Raw genomic sequence first — 10260 nt, 5'->3', positions numbered from 1 at the left:
GTATATTTAATTTTGCTAACCACTGATTCAAATTCCACTTTGGTATCCTTATTACTGGACCTGAATACAGCTTAATAACATTGATCATAGCCTAGGCCTACTCCTAGATTGTCTCAAGAACTACTTTGGCATTCCTGGTCTGGCTCTCGTTTGGTTATGTTTGCATTTACTTTTACTCATTTGGCAGACGCTTTTATTCAAAGCAACATACAAGCACCAATAAAGAAAGAGATCTGCTAGAGACAGTTTATACTAGTAAAAGCAGCAATAAAAACTAGTAAGACCTATTAGCACTAACAGAATCAATGGGGTAAATACAGGTTAAATGGTTAAAATATTATCTTTCATTATTATTTCTTGTCTCACTGTGAAGCACCTCAGAGCTCAGTTCTTGGCCGTCTGCTTTTCACTTCATATTTTACACTTTGTGGCCAAATTATACACAGTTTTGGAATAAATTCCCACTGCTAAGCTGATAATACTCAGCTGTACTTGCCTGAAAAGGCAGATCATGATGCTAAAATTAGATATCTGGCGGCCTGTTTATCTGCTAGGAAATTCTGGTCTGATCAAGTAACAGTAGCTCTCAAGTTTGACAGCCAAAAAGCTTGGTTTTATGCTTAATCCTACCCTCTCTTTTGATCAACACATATCACCAAGATTGCATTTTCCCACTTATGCAACTAAAATAAGGTTGTTTCACAATCAGTCACTAAGGTGATTTCCCTGGTAAAAGGGAACATCTCATGACAGAAAGAGGGAAATATGTGAGATACAAAGCTTTAAGAATGACTTCATTAAAGCACTTATCTTGACTGCCTGTTGCGCACTGCAACATGAACTAGTGCAAATGAACCACAATGCAGGGATTGTTACTTACTACATCTTAAAGTTGAGCATGAGGGGCCTTTTTGTAACTGACTCAAGACTAGAATTCTGTCATTAAATGACAGGGAATGGCTTTCCTTGGTAAGTATCTTGTTTTTCTTTTCTCAACTGTTTTAGCTTGTGCAGGCATTAAAGATCTACCAGAAAAAGGTTTGATCTGATTAAAAAGTAACGAGACATATGTGGACCTACAGCTTGGTTGCAAGGATGTAAAAAGACTCACATTGCTTGCAGTAACAAACTGATTTCATAACCTACCTCAGCTTCCGTCTAGATATTGTATATCCCCTGTCTCAGTGGGTTTCCTCCATCTGAATGAACGGAAAAAAATTGAAACAAAAGACAATAACTGGCTTAACTAACATCACGGAAGATAGGTCATGTAGGAATGTTAGTTTTTGCTGCCATAAAAGGATTCAATGAAAGGCAGACGGGTGGAAATAAGGGCTAACATGTCCATAATCAGTGTAAATTAATGATTGATGTGGAGCGCAAATAATCAAAGAAAGGAGCTCATATCAGTCTGACACTCCTTTTCCAACGGGAAGAACCGAACACTTCCTGGCAGCCTTCGGCAAAGCACTGGCAGCACTAAACCACAAATAATGGAAGTTAATTCCACAGTCAGGGGCAATAAACTCTAAGGGTCTGGAAATTTACCTGCACTGGAATGGCTAATATAAAACCATTATTAAGTTGGTCTACCGCAAATGTCTTCAGGGTTTCTTGACTTCTTTCATACTACGACCTAAATTTAATACATTTATTGTCAGACTGGGAGTCAGGCCCATTCAGACTTTCAAGGACTCTGTCAATAAATAGACCTATTATGAGGCCTGATCCACAGCTCTGTTTGATGGAAAGCCTCTTTTGATTCATTTGATTCATTCTCAAAAGCAACAGTGCTCCCTGGTGGAAGCAAAGAAACAGTACAGCACATAACTTGATCATCAGGAAATAGACTAAAAGCATGCAGTGCTACATTTAACCACCAGAGTATACTACATGGCAGGAAGTTTAAGAGCCATGTCCTCATCTCACCTCAGGAAACTGACACCAACTTGTAATTGAGACATAAAATAGCTCCATAAAATAAAGTCTCTCTCTGGTGCTGATAAATTGAGGCAGCAGTCATAAGTTAAATTAATTTTCTATTTAGATGAATGTGCTCCAATAGAACGATTACACTCCAGAATTTGCTGACACATAAAAAAAATCCAATGCTATAGGAATTTTCGGCAGAATGGAGTCAACTGAACTGCCTGCTGTGATGTTGATCCATAAATCATTTTTGTGAGCTGAAATGGGTCCCCTTAAATCCCCTCAAAAGACTCTTTCAAGCCGGTGAAATTAAAGCTGGTTTTAGTGTTTGTGCTGCTATTTACCCAGGCGCAAAAATGACTCTTACTGTGTCTAACTCAATATATAAAACACTTAACCAGCTTCAGCGAGTGACTGTTCCTACACTGCGGTGTTGGCAGGGAGCAAGAATGGAGGTTGAGCACAGCTTTCAGCTCCCAAGAGTGAAAATTTTGTCCTATTAAAACACAGTCTGACTGATCACTGTTTGTACGTTTGTTTGAGTTTTTGCATCTCTGTTTGTCCTTACTTTTATAGTTTCTTTTTCACAGAAGAAATTGCACCAGTCAACATTAACAGCAATATGAGAAGTGAATGTTGTCTACAAGGATTGCATCCAAACAGGATTCATTAGTTATCAGCTTATTAAGATGGGCTGTGGCACAAGAGCACCTGCTTGCTTAATTAAGAGTAAGATCTTAAGTGAAACCTGAAAAAAATACCAGACAGAGGCACTTTGCTGCAGACAGGATGCATTTGCAAATAGAAAATTGCCACCAGAAATTTTCTTAGGTCATTTACTGTAGTTTAATTTGTCATTTTGTTAGAAAGACTGTATCAACTACACTTGATTAGCACAAGAATTGATATTGTCTGTCAAATACAAACAACATATTAAGAGGATGTTTATGAAGTAATATAGCTTTGTTGTGATAGTACTGTGGAAGACTGTGGTTATGTGGACACGCCTTCATCTCATTATTGCAACAGCTTTTTCACTTGTGTAACTCAAAAATCTACTGATCGACTCCAGACTGTCCAGAACCCAGCTGCCAGGCTTTTAACCAGAAGAAAGAAATATGACCACATTACCCCTATTTTAGCTTCATTACACTGGCTCCCAGTATGTTTTAGAATTGACTTTAAAATTTTATTGATCATTTTTAAAGCTCTTCATGGCCTCTCGCCTTGTTATATTTCTGAACTTTTAGTCCCATACACACCAGCACGTACCTTGAGATCCTCGGGCAGAGGTCTGTTGTCTGTTCCAGAGTCTCGACTGAAAACTAAAGGGGACAGAGCGTTTGCTGTCAGGGCCCCGAGGCTCTGGAACAGCCTGCCCGAGGAAATCAGGTCGGCTGAGTCAGTGAACTCTTTTAAGTCCCTTCTTAAAACATACTTTTATAGGAGAGCCTTTCCCGATCTTATTAGGACTTTATTTTATCCCTTTTATTTTATTCTATTTTACTTATTTTATATTTATCTTAAATGTGTATTTTAGTCTTTTCAATGCTTTCTTGCTTTTATCTTGTATTGTTTTTGTATTATTGTCTTTTGGGTATTATTGACTTTACACTTGTTAAAGCACTTTGTAACTTGTTTTTGAAAAGTGCTCTACAAATAAAGATTATTATTATTGTTATTATTATTATTACTATTATTATGTGTTTCAACTGTCTCTTATGAATCACATAATGGAGAAAAAACGTTCTCATGGTTAATTGAGGCCCCTAATGTTTAAACTTTGGTGCCAGTTCCAGACCCTCAAAATCTTGTTCCTCAGGCTGTCTGTGTAATACAAGCATCTTTGCATCTGTGTGCAAGCTCAACCAACAAAGAAACTAAAGTAAAGTGACTATCTGTTCAGGGAGGTGGTCATAATGAGAGGAGAAGGATTTTAGGTCTCATGCAAGGCAGATCCATGCATGCATCCATAACTCCTTTAAGTTCACTTTTGTGTGTTTCTTCATGCATATATTCACATAAACACATACACATATCGTATCAGTGGTTTTCCAATCAGTTGCTGAGGTGCTGCAATATTGTTGTCCTTAACTGCACAGTCCAATTACAATGTCCAGAGGTTTACCTTTGTATTTGCTTCTTTTCACTTACATATATTTACAAAGGGTTCTTAAATCCAGGCAGCACATCAATCACACAGTTACCAAATTTAAACCACTGGTACGCTACCTGCAGACGCCATGGCCACAGTCAGAAAACTGTATGCCATGCCTAGCATGTAACATACCTGACTGCATTGTCATTCCTGTATAAATACAGTATTGGCATAGTCAAAATAAACACAAAGGAAAACAAATAAATGGCTCTTACACTCCAGCCCCTAATTGTTAATGTCAGAAGAACAAATTAATTCTAAACAATACAAATAAAGAGACATTAAACACACAATTTTCTTAGGTTTAGAGGTAAACATAAATAAATAAAATAAATTTTTATATTACAGACAAGCATGCCGCATAAGCACCATTTAGGCATCCAAGGCTGCCTAGGCAAAGTTTGGTCACGGGTCTTCCCAAAATATTACCCTTTGTCTTGAGACAGACGGACTGTACAAGAATATTCTCATCAGGTGCTCTGCTGAGTAGCCAAGAGCCACAAGGAGCAGTAGAATCCACTGACAACATCCCCAGTAACAAGACTTCTTTTTTCTTCAGCTGATGCAAAATGGAGTTGAGCACCCTTCTGTTCTGGCTTCCAACTTTGTCCAGTATTGCTGTATGTCATGGGGTACGTTGTCATCCCATCCACAGCTTTTCCTGCAGAGCTACTGCAGCAAGACTCTGCCAGATAGGGTAATTATTGCAATAAACCTCAAAGTCTGAACTGAGCAGGGACAACATGCCACGTCTATTGTAAGGTCTTTGTTTGACCAGCATCTTGAAATTGAAGGCATCCCTCTCAGTGGACCTCTCAAGGCCTTTAAGCGCGTGTGCTGGAACAACCTTCTCCTGTCCCCTGGTGTGTAAGAGAAAGTTTATACGTGTTCCTCCAGTATTCCTTTCTTGTGTGAGACTTCATTAAAAAAATGTGCCAGAACTGCCAGGATCCAAAACAACCTCTGTACGTATCATTTTGTCTCCCTTGCTGGACTTAACCTTGATGGACAGTAACAGGACACAATCGTCCTTTCTGGCCCCTGGATGCCCACAGGTTCCTTAAGAAAATAATGTGCCAAATCCTTGCGGTCCCTTGGACAACTTAAGTCTTGTTTCTTTCTTAACATGAAGCACAGTGGGATGACTTTGACCACAGCTTTTGCAAATAAGACAATTTTCACAGTCCTTGCTCGTGTGTTCACTACACAGGCAGGCAAAGCAGATTCTATTCTTTTTTAGAAAGTAGATTTTTTCCCCTCAATGCTTCTTTCTGTTATGGACACTCCAATAACTGCTCATGAGAGCAACACATACAAGCAGTGGGATTACGCTGCTTCTTTTGGAACGTTACCTTTACCTCTTAATTCATCCACATAGTCAGCACATTTTGCGAGTCCGGAATAACAGATGCAGAATCAGATATTATCTTGACTTCACGTTCAATGAAAGTGACAAGATCTGTGAACCTGAAGATCTGTATTTGTATTTCTCCAACACATCATGTGCAGTGGGGCCTCCATCTTTCACTTAATTTGAACAACTTTTTTGAAAAGCATGGTCAAACGTAGCTCATCTGTCAAAATACATGATTTTATTCTTCTGAAGGCTTCATGTTATCAATCTTCATATTATTCATTGCAATGAACTGAGAATGTCTACCGAGAAAAAGCCCCAAGGGCATGAGTGCCATCACCTGGTCTTTAATAATTACTGCAGCTAAACTCAAAACTAGGCTACTATCATCATATATTGTAAACACCACAACAAAAATAGTCTTTTTCATTTATTCTCCAGTATCAGTCTACCAAAATTGATCATATGTGCTACACTGCCACTAACCTACATGCCTGGTGTTATCTGAGTTTAGAAAATTATTGGTGAAACGATCATAATTGTAAATACATTCATAATTCATTTAGGCAGTCAATGACCTAATCTAATCCTCTTCTTCACCTGACACCCCCATGCAGAGTGAGAGAGAGAGCTCTGCCATACACTGGGTCTGTACATAGTCAACAGCAGGCCACGAGGGGACTCTCTGGGTCGTTACACTTGCAGCTCAGCTCTTGGCAAAAGCACGGTAGATTGTTTTATTACAGATCTAGATCCAATGTCCCTCCGAGCTTTCACAGTCAGCCCCCTCACACCCCTCTCAGACCACTGCAAAATCACAATCTATCTGAAAGGGCCCAATCTAACTCTTGAGCCCTGAGTGCCTGTGAACTGTTTAACAGCATATACTTATATAGATGGACCCAAGACAGCATGGTGACGTACGAAAAGGCACTGAAAAATGAAGACATACATGATTTAACTAATTTATTACTAACTGAAACATTTCCCCATAACAATTCTGGTGTAAATTCTGCTGTGGACAAAATCAATTCAATTTTTCATCATTTGGCTCTGTTGTCTGCTGAAAGTCTCCAAACCAAAACCTCAACACGTGAACAATAACAAATGGTTTGACACTGTATGCAAAAACCTAAGGAAAACTTTAAAGAAATTATCAAATGAAAAGCATAGGGACCCAGGTAACCACAACATATGCTTTCAATATGAGGCCACTCTGAAACAATACAAGTACACCCCAAAAACAAAGAAAGAACAACACAGCAAGAAGCAACGCTGTGAAATTCTGTGGAATCCTTGGAATCCAACCAGTTCTGGGAGAAATGGAACAACCTGAACAAAACCCAACAGGATGAATCGGCAGTCAAATGATGATCAGTAAAAGATATTCATGAAATGGAAAACTCTGGAGGCGGTGATAAAAAACAACCAAAACGCTCTAGATTACCCTGTAACAGAACAAGAATTAACAGAAGTCATCCAGTCCCTGAAAGGAAAAAAGGCTTGTAGTATTGATGGAATCCTCAACGAAATGATCAAATACTCAGACCATAAAATCAGACTGGCTATACTGAAACTATTCAATACAATTTTATCAACTGGAACTGTTCCAGACATCTGGAACAAAGGTTTAATAACCTCAATTCATAAATCAAGGAATATGAGTGTCCAGTAACCTGGGAAAAATATTCTGCAACATCATAAATAAACGACATGTCAACTTTCTTGATGACCACAATATTTTGCCAAATTGGTTTCTTGACAAATTGCCACACAATGGACTATATATTTACCCTCCAGACTTTAACTGATCAAGAATTAAACATTAAGAAAAGAAAGGTATATGCCTGTTTTGTTGATTTCCAAAAAGCCTTTGATTCCATCTGGCACCTTTTCTATAAGCTACTTGAAAGTGGCATTGGGGGAAAAACAGGATTTGATTAAGAACATGTATACAAAAATGAATGTGCCATAAAGATTGCAAACAAAAAAACAAAAAAAACAGTGCTCTTCTCCCAGGGCTGGGGAGTGAGGCAGGGATGCAATCTCAGTCCAATTCTCTTCAATCTATACATCAATGAATTAGCGAACCAACTAGAGCGTTCCATGGCACCTGGCCTCATCCTGAACGACACAGAGATCAGAGGTCTGCTGTATGCAGATGACTTAGTGTTGCTATCACCTACTAAAAAAGGTTTGCAACAGCACCATAATCTCCTGCAGAGATTCTGTCAGACCTGGGCCCTCACAGCAAAGACTAAGATAATGATCTTTCAGAAACAATACAGAAATCAGGTTTCACACAATTTCTTTTTAGCCACCAATAAACATACAAAAAACTACGCTTACCTTGGCCTCAACATTAAATACACAGGAAACCTCAACATGGCCTTTTTGACAATACGCCATGCCTCTCACGTTCATCTATCCTTGATTCCTTGCGCTGCTATACTTCTTTTCCAACTGCTCTTCTTCTCCTTGTTTCATTGGCAGGTGCCATTTCAGTACAATAGCTAATGTTCTACATACCATCAATTTTTTAGAGAGGTTAAAAATATGGGAGATTTATGGGGAAATGTTTAAACGTGAGGACAGTGGGAGAGTATGGTAAAATATGGTAGGTTGATACCTAGACTGTATGAAATGGACAAGCCCCCATCTGTTATGGCCTGGTTCATGTGACCAAGGGGAGACAAAAGGGAGACACACTAAGGGAAACAGTTCACAAAACTTATTTTACTAATTACATTTACCCAAATTTGAACAAATTAAAGCCAAATAAACCAAATTATATCTGGTGCGCACAAGAGTAATATTTTTTGTCCCCTTAGGGGCTCAATACATACTGTATTGTGAAACTACAGTAAAAACACAATTTGGGTGATGCTGCTGTTGCTGGTACTTCTGGTTGTGTTGCTGCTCCTCCAGATGGTGGTGGTGTTACTACTGTTATTGCTGCTGTGACTAGTGCTGCTGCTGATCATGCTGTTGCTCTGCTGCTGCTGCTTTTGGTGCTGCTGGTGGTGCTCCTGGGACAGAAGAATTGGGATTGCTGGTAGACTGGCCAAAGACTGTTACTTTGCCTGACATCCAGTACACTTTGGAAAGTCCTGTAATGGAGGAAGTTCAAGCACGGTTCAACCCACTAAGTGGCCCCAGAGGGGATCATGCAGTACAGATTATCCATCATTTTGCATCCTTTCTTGACTCTGGAACTCATTCACACCATCATAAATGTATTTATATCATGGCTGGACCCTAGTGGTGTTAGGGGAGGTACTTGTAAAAACTCTGTATACATGCAATGTAAATTTTCATCTCATCTTTTGGGCCTTTTTTTTAGTGTACCAATTGCAAACAAGGCTACTACTACTACTGCTCACCACAGACAAAATAAACTTATTTGTCATAACATCATTAAGTTAGCAAATCAATAACTATGTTTTTAGTGGTATAATGAGCTTACATAACAAACCCTTTATGTTTTTATTACCATAGAATGAGCCATTTCTATCTACACAAACCGTGGGTCTTCCTTACATGGAAGTCGCCATGTTGCGCCGCCATGTTTCTATAGTAGCCCAAATGGACCAACAGTGCTACAGAGAGTGTTTTGTCGCTACGTTGAATACGTAAGATGAAGAAGAAGAAGAAGTAGTAACATTAGCAGTAGTAGTAGTAGTCGTCGTCTGGTTTGTTAGAAGTAAGAAAAGAAGAGAAATTTGAACAAATGGAGGCCCACACGTATTATTTAGCACGAGAGCTCGACTGATCGTGTCGGCTACCAGGGGTGAGTAATGGTGCATTCATGTGCTCGGAATAATAAGAATCCTTTTTTCCTCCTTAAATCTTTATTGCAAAGAGAGAAATAAAATGTACATGGGACATAAAGAAGTATACAGAAGTCTGATTCATGCAAAATCACGTATTGCATATACATATTTTGCAAATATGTAATTTGTAATATGGTTATAACAGTTAGTTTGCTGTCCATGTAGAGTGACCTATATGTCAGCATGTTGTATATACGTTCTGATAATGCTAATCCAACATATCTTTGCAGTAGTGTCCATGTTGATTCCACATTCTGAATTAAGAGCACATGAACACACACTGAAGTTGTAAGAATGACTTCACAACTTGGGAAATGGGACCATCCGAGGAGCACATGAATGCACTGAGAGCTGCTGGTTGCAATTCATAACCCTCACCATTAAGTGCAACTGTAACACACTGTTGAGATTGCCCTCTAGAGTCCACAAAACATATTGCTCACACCTATTGGGTAATGTAGCCTACTTACAGTGGGTACAGAAAGTATTCAGACCCCTTTAAATTTTTCACTCTTTGTTTCATTGCAGCCATTTTCCAAAAATCAAAAAAGTTCATTTTATTTCTCAGTAATGTACACTCAGCACCCCATCTTGACAGAAAAAAAACAGAAATGTAGAAATTTTTGCAAATTTATTAAAAAAGAAAAACTGAAATATCACATGGTCATAAGTATTCAGACCCTTTGCTCAGTATTTAGTAGAAGCACCCTTTTGATCTAATACAGCCATGAGTCGTTTTGGGAAAGATGCAACAAGTTTTTCACATCTGAATTTGGGTATCCTCTGCCATTCCTCCTTGCAGATCCTCTCCAGTTCTGTCAGGTTGGATGGTAAACGTTGGTGGACAGCCATTTTCAGGTCTCTCCAGAGATGCTCAATTGGGTTTAAGTCAGGGCTCTGGCTGGGCCATTCAAGAACAGCCACGGAGTTGTTGTGAAGCCACTCCTTCGTTATTTTAGCAGTGCGCTTAGGGTCATTGTCTTGTT

Source organism: Micropterus dolomieu, linkage group LG01 (genome assembly GCF_021292245.1).
Source record: "Micropterus dolomieu isolate WLL.071019.BEF.003 ecotype Adirondacks linkage group LG01, ASM2129224v1, whole genome shotgun sequence".
NCBI lineage: Eukaryota > Metazoa > Chordata > Actinopteri > Centrarchiformes > Centrarchidae > Micropterus > Micropterus dolomieu.
This window is presented reverse-complemented; position numbering follows the sequence as displayed.